The 12,499-nt window shown below is 32.6% G+C and overlaps 2 long non-coding RNA genes across 3 annotated transcripts; both read right to left on the bottom strand.

Annotated features, from left to right (window-relative positions):
* LOC107621587 lies at positions 8,229-9,595 on the bottom strand. Of its 2 annotated transcripts, none has more exons than XR_002355303.1 (2): positions 9,528-9,595; positions 8,229-8,379 (listed from the first exon to the last, which is right to left on the bottom strand). It is a non-coding gene; the product is annotated as an uncharacterized LOC107621587 (long non-coding RNA). The 2 variants fall into 2 exon arrangements; XR_002355302.1 differs by lacking the exon at positions 9,528-9,595 and adding an exon at positions 8,699-8,763.
* Positions 10,551-10,930, bottom strand: LOC107621586. Its single transcript, XR_001615856.2, has 3 exons — positions 10,834-10,930; positions 10,652-10,739; positions 10,551-10,563 (listed from the first exon to the last, which is right to left on the bottom strand). It is a non-coding gene; the product is annotated as an uncharacterized LOC107621586 (long non-coding RNA).

Below are 12,499 nucleotides of genomic sequence, written 5' to 3'. Positions count from 1 at the left end.
TTTTAACATTCGTTATCTAAAATTTAAAATAACTTAACGTGTATACTTTACATTTAATTAGGTGTTAAATGTTAAGTCTGTTGCACAAATAAAAATAATTAATTTTTATATTTTCTATTTAAAAATAATATATTTTCTCTTTATGTATATAAAAATATAATTAAATATTAGCATAAAAAAATTATACTGATAGTTATAAAATTAACTCAAAATTAATTTTTTTTAAAACAATTGAATCTTGATTCTAACTTTTAATTATAACATTAGTATTCTCTCTAAATTATATATAATAAATATTTGAAAGAAGAGAAATAAAAATATAGATTAGAAAGTAAGTGGTGAAAATTTAAAACTAAATAAAAAGCTAAAAATATGTATATAAATAGATAGATTGGTTGAAAGATTGAGATAAATAGAGAAAGAAAGAGGGAGGAGGAGAGAACTCTTTAATTTTGGAGGGAAAGATTTGATTTCAATTGCAATGTAGGAGTGACATGTGGCATATTTTGGTTTTTAAATTAGTAAGGAGTGGAGAAGAATTCTTTAATTTTGGAGGAAAAGATTTAATTTCAATTACAATGAGAGAGTGACATCAGTGACGGATCCAAAAAATTTTGATAGTGGGGACAAAATATATATAACATTATAATAATTTTTATAATAAAAATATTATGTTTATATAAAACATTAACTATCAAATTATTTATTATAAATTTGTGTATAAATACATATATCATTTAACTTTAATTTAAAATTTAATTTTTATATTACAAATTAAAATACTAAAATAGTAATTTAAATAATATCATATAATTTAAATTTAAATTTTTTATATTTCATATTTTGAAACCTTGACAATATAATTAAAATATCGTTTGTATATGTCGTTAAACAATCATTTAAAACTCAACTTTCATACAAATTAGCTCTTGATGATATTTATAGTTGAAAAAGTTCATTCAATTAGTATAGTTATTATGAAAAAAACTAAAGCTAATTTTAAAAGAAGAAACACAAATGGATAGATAATATTCTTTCGAGTCGATCTCTAAGAAAGAACACCATTCTTATTTAAATTTAAAAATTAATCATTATAAATTTATAATGGACATCTAATATGAAGTTTTCAAATTGGCTATCAAGTGTCGAAAGTTGAATAAAAAATTATTGTGGGGTCAAATTTAATAATTTAGTGGGGGCAAATAAATATTATTATTATATACTATTCAATAAAATTCCAAATTGTAGTGGGGCGCTTGTCCCCACACCCACATAAGTGGATCTATCTCTGGTGACATGTGACACATTTTGGTTATAAAATTAGTAAGGAAGAGAGGAAAATTCTTTAATTTTAAAGAAAAAGATTTAATTTTAGTTACAATAAAAAAGTGAGATGTGACATATTTTGATTGTAAAATTAAAGATATATAATAGATGAAAAACATTACGATAAAGATTTGTTTTGTACGTATTAAATTTTTGTGGTTAAAAATAATTACACGTGTATATCAACCGTAGCACTAGTATTATTAAATAATAATTTGTATGGTTTAAAATGAATATATATATTCTCTTTCAATAAAAAAAATTTATATCTCTCGCCTCTGATTTTTTTTTATATGGAAGAAATTTTGGTGTTTTTTTGGAAAATGGAATTATTTGATGTAATTACAGATGGGTGGATTTTGTAAGTGAACAGTCAACACGTGGGGGCGTGGTGCAACACGTGGGGGGCGTGTTGGACACGTGGCAGCATTCTGGCCAACACGTGGAGGGCGTGTTGGACACGTGGCAGCATATTGGCTAACACGTGGGGGGCGTGGTGCAACACGTGGGGGCGTGTTGAATGAGTTCCACAATACTATAATACACTTCAAATATCAATATTCAACCAAAACACCATCTCCATTTCCATATTAAAAATAATTTCTGTCTTTTCGTTTATTTTCTATTTATTCTATAGCCGTTTAAAAGATAGGAAGAGAAAAGAAGAAAAAGTAGCCCTACATCTTTCACCAGTTTGCATTTAGCCATTTACTGCTCGCTCATTGTTCACCGTTATTGTCGTTCGTCATTCGCCGTTCACAGTTTAAAATTTTTTTTGACTTTTGAATATTTAAAATAACAAATACTGTTGTTATTAATATATATTAATATATATATTATTTTAATTATTTTTAATATATATTTTATATTTTAATATATATATGTACGGTTAGTTGGTTATCGAACGACTTGGGATTGTTTGTCGGGTGTGAAGGTGAGTCCCAGCCTCGGTCTGGATCCTGGGAATGAGAAGCGTGAGCGGCCGACTTCTCGGGTTCTTCGTAAGTTGAGGGGGTGCCACCTGCAATGACACGCCGACGCTCAAGTCAGTAGGTGTGCAGTAAAGAAGAAAAGTTATGATGACGTATCGTGGGGGAGGGGTAGGACCCTCTCCTTATATACCCTGTCAGTAGGGTGGGCCCCACGAAAAAAGGCCTCCTTCTAGAAAGCTTCGTTTTCCACAGCTGTCATGCAGCTGGTGGCAAGGGCGCGTGTCCGGATCGCTGACCGTACGGGTTATGCACGTCGACCTGACCGCGATGGGTTTGCCCGTGGCCGGGGCGGCGATTGTGCTCAACTAGGTTGGGCCGTAACAATATAAAAAATTCTTAACTCTCTTAAATAAAAAAAACTCTCAATAGTTAAAATACACACTTGATCAGTATGTATAAATAGTGGACAAGAGTTTATTTTTATATATATTGCACACAACAATTATAATTTGTCATATACATAAATTGTTGTGACTCTTCTATTGTCAATAAGTACAATGTTTTAAACATACACTATTTTTAAAGAGTTGTATCACTTTAGCCAAAGGTATAATACTACAAGAAAAAACAATATTTGTAACAAAAAATATTGTTACAAAAAATCAAAATTTTGAAACAAAAGGATTTTGTAACAAAAAAAAAGGGTCGTTGCAGTATGTCCCGTTACAAAAAATTCTTGTAACAAAAAATGAAACTGTTACAATTCAAAGTAATATTTTATAACAAATTTTTTTGATACAAAAAACCAAAAGTCGTTACAAAAGTGATAACAAATTTTGATCTTCAAAATATTTTTGGTAACAATATATTTTTTCCTATCATAAAATTGTGTTACAAAATGTAACTTGATTTTGTAACATTTTTTTTCTTTAGTTAAACACTATTTATTTTGTAATAATTTTTTTAATACAAATTACACACATAATTTTGCCAAATTACTCAGCAAGTCAATATTCATATAATATATAATAACATAGATAGTTCAAATATCTTTCATTTAACTAAAATTGTTTTATAAATCTTCAACATATAAATTTTAAAGTACAAACTAACAAGACACATTGAAGAACCCTAATGAACTAGATAGATACATAGGACAAGAAAAACAAGAAATTATAAATCTCCAAAATATAGACTACAAATTACAAACTCCATTATGTTCATACATCTTCTTTCTCATGGAGAAGCTTCTAATAAGTGAGACACACCTGAAAAGACGATCAATAATAACAATATGATGTCAATTAATGCAATTCTAAAAAATTGTCTAGAAAATTTGAGCTTTATTGTCTCTAGTACCAATAGTTTCAAATTGTTCAGTTAACACAAACATGTGAGAAAATCACACAGCCAACATAACCAAACGGTTCAACTCAAATTAAATGAGACCTACAACATTGAAAACAAGAGACTTTGCTTTTAGTTCTTTTTTTCTTCTTTTTAATCAAATGAATATTCAACAACAAAAAAAATTTCAACAACAATAAAAATTTTATCATTCATTTTAATCAATTCAAAACAAGATACAAAACAAGCAAAATTCAATTCAATTTTTATTAATCATCCATCCTTCTAACATATGCCCATACCTGACCTCCCAAGTTCCAAAACATAAGTTTTCTATTTGCAGCTTCAATATGATCGATATTCAACCCCACAGTTGGAACGATTCGATCAGGAGAAAGGCTTTCTATGTTTAAGTACACTGACTTCATCCTCTCCAACAAAATCTATAAAGTTAATGTATTTAAGCAACTCAGGGAAACATAACAAAGTTCAACAATTTTGTAAAAAAAAATGATATTCGAAATATGCATGACTGTTTTTCCAGCCTTGTCAATCTCCAGAATGAGTACGTGAATAATAGTGGAGCATTTGTAACAAAATTCAACTAAAAATTTCAATAAATAAATTCAGTTCATTGTATCATTAAATAGACTAGTTCTATCATTAAATCATTCCTAGTTCTGTCAACCCTAAAACTTACAAAGTTTAAAACGAAATCTTTTTAAATAATTACTTCAAACGAAACTTCCAATTTTATAAAATTTCGACAATATTTCCTCTAAAACTCGGACTCTGCTACCCTTTTCGGGTTCCATCCAAACATTCCTCAAACCCTTTCTCAACTATTTACAAATCTCAATCATTTTCCAAAATTCAACCAGTTCTAATATCAAATTATTTTCAAATTGAATCAATGCCAATAATAAATATCTTTTTAAAATCAAACCAGCTCAAATACTAAATCATTTGTAAAATCAGACTAACTCAAAATCAAGCCGCTTTCAAAATTACTTTGTTTTCATATCTCAAATTATTTCCAAAACCGATTCATTTACATTATTAAATTAACTCCAAAATAAAAAAAACCACTTTTCGTAACATTCAACCAGATGACTTTACAAATCAAGTTTTTATCAACAACCACGCATCTCTCAGCAATCAGTAATTCAATCCAACAAACATTCACATCCATAAGACAAACATATTCACATAAATATATTTTTATAACAACTCGGTAATATAAATAAATTTTAAGAAAAACTCCTACCTCGATTGTCGAAATTCAAAAACTGAAACGCATCACAACCCCCTTTTCCCTCGCAGCCGGGAGCAATCACAGCTTTAATCGCGACTCGCAATAATCAAAACTCAACCTTACATTACCAAAACTTCAGAAATATATACAGAAAAGCGACAAATGAGTTTTCAAAGCAGAAGTAACTTACTGCACAAAAGAAATCAAGAGCGAAGCAGCCACAGCTCCGGCGACGACGGCTGTAATAACAAGTAACGAAAATAAAGCTCATGGAATCTCAAAAGGAAGTAAACCAAACTCAACCATTACCGGCAGCGTTTCCGACGACGGCAGCGGCATTCCGTCCCCTGGCGGCAGAAGCGGCGGTGGCTGGGCACGGGTCTCCCTTCACTCCTCTGCTCCTCGTGCTCTCTCTTTCCCCCTCTCTCTCTGTGCGACCCGACGGCTTCTCTCTCGACGACAGCAACGAACGCGACGGCATCTTCTCCTCACCAGCGGCAAAACCCTCGGTGGCAACAATGGCGAGGCGGCTGAGCTCGTCAACGACGGCGACGCAAAGGCAGTGGCTGGCGCGACTCTCCCTCTCTCACTCGCGAGCTCTCGCGACACTCCCTCTCTAACCCGCGAGCTCTCTCTTCCCTCTTCGCAAACGGCGGCGGCAACGGCGTCTGGAGGTGGCGGCACGACGGCAGCGGGACGTGGTAGCGGTGGCGCGGCAGGTTGGCGAGCCGAGGCGAAATGATAGCACGGCTTCCTCCTTCCTTCTTCTTCCTCGCGGCGTAACTCCCTCCATTCCCTGATTCACGGTGTGTACCGTTAAGTGAGAAATATGGGGGGTTTGGCGGTGTGGTAGGTGGAGATTAGGTTAGTGGCCTTTGATTTTGCTGAGCTAAGATAATAATATCTTTATGGTTACAATGGTCATTTAATAACGCATAACGGCTGGTTGGCGAGCCGGGGCGGAACAATAGCGCGGCTTCCTCCTCCCTCCTTCTCCCTTGCGGCGCAACTCCCTCTCTTCCTTGATTCACGGTGTATGTGTATTTTGTGTTTGAGTGCCGTTGAGTGAGGAATATGGAGGGTTTGGCGGTGAGGTGGGTGGAGATTAGGTTAGTGGCCTTTGTTTTTGCTGAGCTATGATAATAATATCTTTATGATTACAATGGTCATTTAATAACGTATATGTATGTATTGCTGTTATTTGAATATAGTTTATGAGCAAATAACATTATTAGTTAGAAACTTAGAATTCATAGATCATTTTTTTTTTGTTACGTGAATCCAGCTAAGAGGAAAAACAAAACGTACAATCTTTTTTTTGATAAAATTAGAGATTTTGGATAATTTAGTAATTTTGGTAAAATTAGATAATAGAGTAATTAAAAATTAAATTTTAATCCAATAATAATAATATCTATAAAACTACTATTCGATTATCAACTTAAAATTTATTTTTAAATAAATATTCTAATTCAATAATTAGAGGTAATAAAAATTAATTTCCTTTATAATCATAAAATAAAATTAAAAATCTAATTATTTAACTTAAATCATATAAAATTCTTATTATTATCCAATTTTAATATGTTGAAATAAAATTTTTTATTAATTACAAAAAATTCTTTGAATTTTGTAACAAATAAATAACTTGTTTTTTGTAACGAATTAATTTTTTGTTACAAAATATTTAGAGCTTTTGAAATAAATAGATATTTTGTTACAAAATATTTTAAACTTTTGCAACAATATAATCTTTTGTTACAAAATATTATAATATTTTACAACAAAATAACAGTTCGATATGAAAGCCAACATAATTTGTGACAAAAAAAATCACGTTGTTACAAAATATTCTTATTTTGTAACAATAACTAATTATTGTTACAAAAAAACTATAATTTGTAACAATTTTAAATTTGATACAAATTTTTTATTACAAATGCTCCATTTTCTTGTAGTAATGTTTCAAATATACACCATTCTTAAAGGGTTGTTTCTCTTTAACCAAAATAGTATATATACTATTATTATAATTGACAATATATGAACAGTTGGGAAAAGTTTATTAATACTAATAATAACATTAATAATAATATTAATAATATTAGTTAATCAAATTTGTAAATACCTTTTAATCCCATTATTTACAAAATTTAAATATCATATAAGTATATACATATAGAATATGTTATTAAGATTAAACATTTTTGAAGTGTAAATTTTAAGTTCTAACGAAGTAATAGGTGTCTAATCGATAAAACCTATACTCTATATACCAGTACCAAAAATCACACACATTACTTATATCTCCAAGTTCAAGAGTTTATAATTTTAAGCACTTATATGACATTATGCTCATCCTAGTTTCATGAATATTTACAAGAATAAAACCTCTAAAATTTTCGATTAGAGCGACACCACTCCAATATTCATATAGGTGGAATCTTTTGATAAATAATATTACTATTCCATTAAGAATTTTAATTCACGTTCTTAATTTATTGTAAATAGCATTAAATCCTATACCTTAGTGCTCCAATTGCTACATAATAAGTTGTTATTACCCATTAAACCTTAAAACTAATTGTCTACTAGAATAAGGTTTAACAACAATAGGTTTTAATCTATTTTAACAGTTGTGTCATTTATTTTATCCTTTGACAAACACAACTAGAAAATGGATTAATACAGACAGATTTAGTCTTTATTACAGATGGATTTTTGGTTACCGACGGATTTTATCCCTCTATAAAAGCCTCGTCGGAAATTATTTACCGACGGATTTTTTTCCGTCGGAAAATTACCGACGAATTTTTACCAGTTACCGACAGATTTTTCCTCTGTAAATTCTCCATCCATTTCCCTGAAATGTCAAACTTTTTGACGGATTTTCCGTCGGTAATTACAGACAGATTTTTCGACGGATTTTCTGTCGGTAATTACAGACAAATTTTTCGACGGATTTTTCGTCTGTAATTACAGACAGATTTTCCGACAGATTTTCTGTCTATAATTTGAACTTTGAAAAATCATCCCACACTCTGAATACAAACAGAAAATCCGTCTGTAAACCCATTAGTAAGATAAAATAGAATTTTTTTTTAAATTTTTCTATTACAAAATAAATACTTTAGATTTGTTTTCTAAATTTACTCCATCAAACACACTGTAAATTGAAAAAAGAAAGCCAAAAATCACATAGATAAACATAATATTCATTACATGATACCTATAAAATTGGATGTTATTTTTCAACCCCATTATCCAATATCTCACTGTCTCAATAAAAAGATACTCCAAAATTTCTTTTAAACTACAATAGATAAGGGCAGGACTTTCAGCCTAAATTTTAAAACTATTTCCTTGTGCTCTCTTTAAAGTTTAAACTCTCCAATCTAATCTGAGTTACATGATTCTTCACTCCATGGTAGACTCTTGTGTGGGTGAAACTTGAAAGTATTTGTTCATCTACTTCTTCTTCTTTGATTTGTTTGCATTGGACTGAGCATATGCAGTTCCCTAGTGTCAAAAAACAGGACATGGACAGATTTCAGAAGCCTAGCAATGTTTTATAGGATTAAGAAAAAGTGAAGGAGGATAACAAAAACACAACTTTAAAACAGAACTGCAAGAGAGAGAGATGCTTGCATGCTCTTGAAGCACATTTAATTTGTTCTACAGGAACACTCACAGCCACTGATTTCTAATTTTTTATGTAACTTCTAGAAAATGTTATAAATGAAAAAAAAAAGTGGCTATAAATTTTCCTAGAGCATGCATTAAAAATGCTGCAGGAGACATGGGATCCGATATTGTTGTATACGGCATTCATACAGACTTCGAGCCATTCATCCATTGAAGCATCTGTTGATCTAGTTCCAACTTCAACCTTTGTTCAAACAATCTGCCACAGTGGTAGAGCATTTATTGAACATGTTTTTCACTCAAGGGACCCTGGCCTAACTAACATATTAATATATGTTTGTTGCATAGTTATAATAATATAGAAGCTAAGTTAGCTAAGAGGTCATCATCATACATAGATTAGAATGTCATACCGAATTATTGGCAGTAAGATCATCATACATAGATACTACTTCCAAATTCAAATAATAATAACTGCTAGAAAAGACTAAGGTCTTAATCAATTGAATGAAAGTATAAATAATAATAACTGCTAGAAAGACTAAGCATTTGTTGGAGCCCTCTTTGTTTTTTGAGAAAATATTCATAACATTATCAGAAAGAGTATGAAAGTGGCTTGAGAGATAGACAAAAAGTTTAGAGTTTTATTTTATAATTTAAATCATAATCATCTTCGTTTATCAATATTATATATGCTTGAACAAAAAAAAACGTAAAAAAGCCATCGGCCTCGGCAACTTCAATAGTGCCGTTAAAAAAGGTATTCTAGTAAGGATGTTGGTCTATCTCATACGAAATAGTGCCAACAAGGTCAAAAGTTCCAAGCTAAAATCACATGTATCAAAGTTTATTTAGTTACCATCATTTTTCAAACCAACAAGCAGTTCTGTCTCTTCTCCAGTGGTAGTGTCCACAGCTTCATCTGAATCTGAATTAGACTGGCACCTAGCAACTAGCAAAGAAGAAAAGAACTAACTTCAATCATGGTCATGCACAGAATGCATAAAAACAAACATGCATACAAGTTATTTGTCAGATTGAGTGAGATCCAATTCTTAGGGAATGAGAGCAAATAAACCAAAAGATCACAGAGAGAGTAAAATACTAAAATACAATCTTTATCAAGCTTATCATCAAAACCATGCTAATAGAACAACCATGTATATGAACAAAACCAGATAAATGTAGCATTCATTTAGTGGCATAACATTTTGTCAACGCTTCACGAGATTCATGATTCGAATTGAGAATTCGCTTTGAAAAATTTACTAACAAATCAACATCGAATTTATTTCGACCCTGCTGAATGTTTCCGTAATTGGTCCTAAAATATAATGCCAGTAGTGAAAAGTGAGACCTATAAAAAAATGCAGAATTCAATTTCCTATGATTTTTCAGCAACCAAACAGTATCGAAAACCAAAAAATAAAAAAAAGGAGAGATTTTTACAAAAATGAACCTGAGAGAACAGCTTGAATAGCGTGCAATTGCTTGCCCTTGAAACTAGAGTAACCAAAATGCCATCGCGAAAGCTTCACCAAAGCTTCCTTGCCGCACAGAGCCTTCATCTTGTTCGCATTGCTGCTTTTTGCGTCCCTCAACGTCAATGCTACTTTTCTCTGCATTTCAATTCCAACCTGGAGGGTGAAAAAAAACAAAAACAGAGGATCGATTAATTGATCACTCGAATTTGAAGCAGAATTGGGAAGTTCTGTATCAATAGAGGAACAAAAAGTAGACGCCTTTTGTGTCAGGGTTTCGTGTGTGTTACAGTGTTCGCATTATTTTCTTTCTTGCTTCCAATTTTCTTTGTAGAGTTAATTATATGTATTAAAACCTCAATAGCCTCAAAGTGTTTGAGATCACTAAGGTTCTACTATGATTGCTATATCAGAATTCAAATATTTCTCACTTTTTCCCGAGAAACTACCCCATGCGTGCTTCCCATCTACCACATTTGTGCAAGGTAACTCCCCTGTATTTGGAGCTACCCCTCGAAAAACCAATGCTCTGCCTATGCAGAATATGCACAAACTCTTCCTTTGTAAAGTTACTCATCTGCATCAGAAGAAAAAAAAAACAATCAAAGAAAACCCCTCAAACTTGCTCAAAACTATTATCAAATCAAACTATTAAGTATTAGAACATGCTTTATATCTTCATCATAATCGCTGACGTTGAAATTGATATCTGCATCAATGCCACGGAACTTGATCGCAGCTCGATCATATGCCCTGAAAATTAAATCAAACTTACACACTAAAATTCAAATCCATGAAATATTTTTCATTAGCCAAAAAGAAAAAAAAGAACCGATAACAAAATTACCTAGCTGCAGCATGTGCTGTGTCAAATCCACCTATTAAAATATATAAATAAATAAATTCATAAACAAACAGAAAAGCAATATACATCATTTAAAAAGATAAAAAAAAGTTTGAATTCAACTACAATCATCACTGCATTTTCTCACCTAAGTACACTTGTTTCCTACAGTCCCTGCACAGAGCACCAACAATTGCGGCATCTATAGCATCTTGATTCTCAGTCCTATATGGAAGACCAAGTTAACATGGACACTAGTCTTCAATCGCTGAGAGTGGGGTCACAGGGTGCATCTTCCAATTCAAGGTGGACAGAATCAGAAGCTCCATTCTCTGAATAGTCTTTGACTCAAACACAATATTATTGCTGACTACAAAAGTGAATTTCAAGTGGTATGGGCTTCCTTCCTTGAGAGTGAACCATAGACCCTTTGGATTCCCATTCTCAGGTATTGGAAGCACTATGTCCTCTCTTCCAGGTGACACTATTGAAAGGCTTATTATTTTCACTTCTGGTTCCAGAACCTCTGTCACATTGTTCACATCCACATTACCAAGAAGTTGTTCCTTCCATCTCCTTAGACTCTCGTCATCCTACCACAATCCCAACCAACACAATTAATAATTAAATGAATACATAGAAAAAAAAACATCTCATCATGAGTATTGCACAGAGTTTTATATCTTTAATTTGATTTTTGAGATAGCTATCATGAGTCGTAGTTTGTAGTTTTTCGCACTTCAAGTTCAAAGAAACTCTAGCATAGAATGGCATGTTAAAATACACAAATCTATTCATGTGAGAAATGATTCATGACAAATAAAAACACACAAAGATAAACCCATTCATCCAGCAATGGAAAATGTACCTCAAATATAACAGAAATTATGATGATCTGGCGCGAAGTTCTCCGCCACGACCGGTTTCTCCAATTGACCTTGGACATAACCACAGCTTCCTCTTTGGAAATATACTGCAGCCTCTTCTCGAAATCATCGCTACGTCTTCTGAATATCCCGTTCTAAATTCGAGAAATTAACTCCTGCCTCTTACTCTTCTTCATCTTCTTATTCTTTTCCTCCTCTCCATCACCAACAACAGCAGTGGCACCAACACTTTCCTCTTTCTTCTTCTCACCTTCTCCAACTACCTTATTCTCCTCACCCATTCTTTTCCGCTCTTTCTTCTTCCCTAAAACCTCAAACAAAATAGAAGAAACAACCAAAGTCCGTAACAGTGTTAGGAGCCATGAGATCAGATCATGAGATGAGAAGAATGTGCAGTGAGGGCAAGTGAATGAAGAACTCGAAGAGAGAATACAGAAAATAGAAAGAGAAATAGAGGTTACCGGAATGCGATCTGAAATTCGGAAGTGCAGATCTAAATGGAGGGAACTGAAACACAGCTCAAACAGAAGCAGGAAAATGGAGCTCGTAAGCGATTACAGGCAAAGGAGAGCGTGACGGAGAATATCCATTGGAAAAAGAGGAATTCATTGCATGAAATTGAAAATCAAACCTCCAAACTTTGGCTAAATTAGCGGATTGCAGGTTTGGGTTTGAAAGGAGAGACGTGAGCAACACATGGTGAAGATCCGGGAAGGGGTGTGACGGAGCTTCTTCGTGGACGGAGCGATGGAGAGAGTGGCGGCGGTGAAAGAAGCTCCTGC

Source organism: Arachis ipaensis, chromosome B10 (genome assembly GCF_000816755.2).
Source record: "Arachis ipaensis cultivar K30076 chromosome B10, Araip1.1, whole genome shotgun sequence".
NCBI lineage: Eukaryota > Viridiplantae > Streptophyta > Magnoliopsida > Fabales > Fabaceae > Arachis > Arachis ipaensis.
The sequence above is the reverse complement of the archived record's forward strand: the minus strand, read 5'-3'. Positions and strand labels throughout refer to the sequence as shown.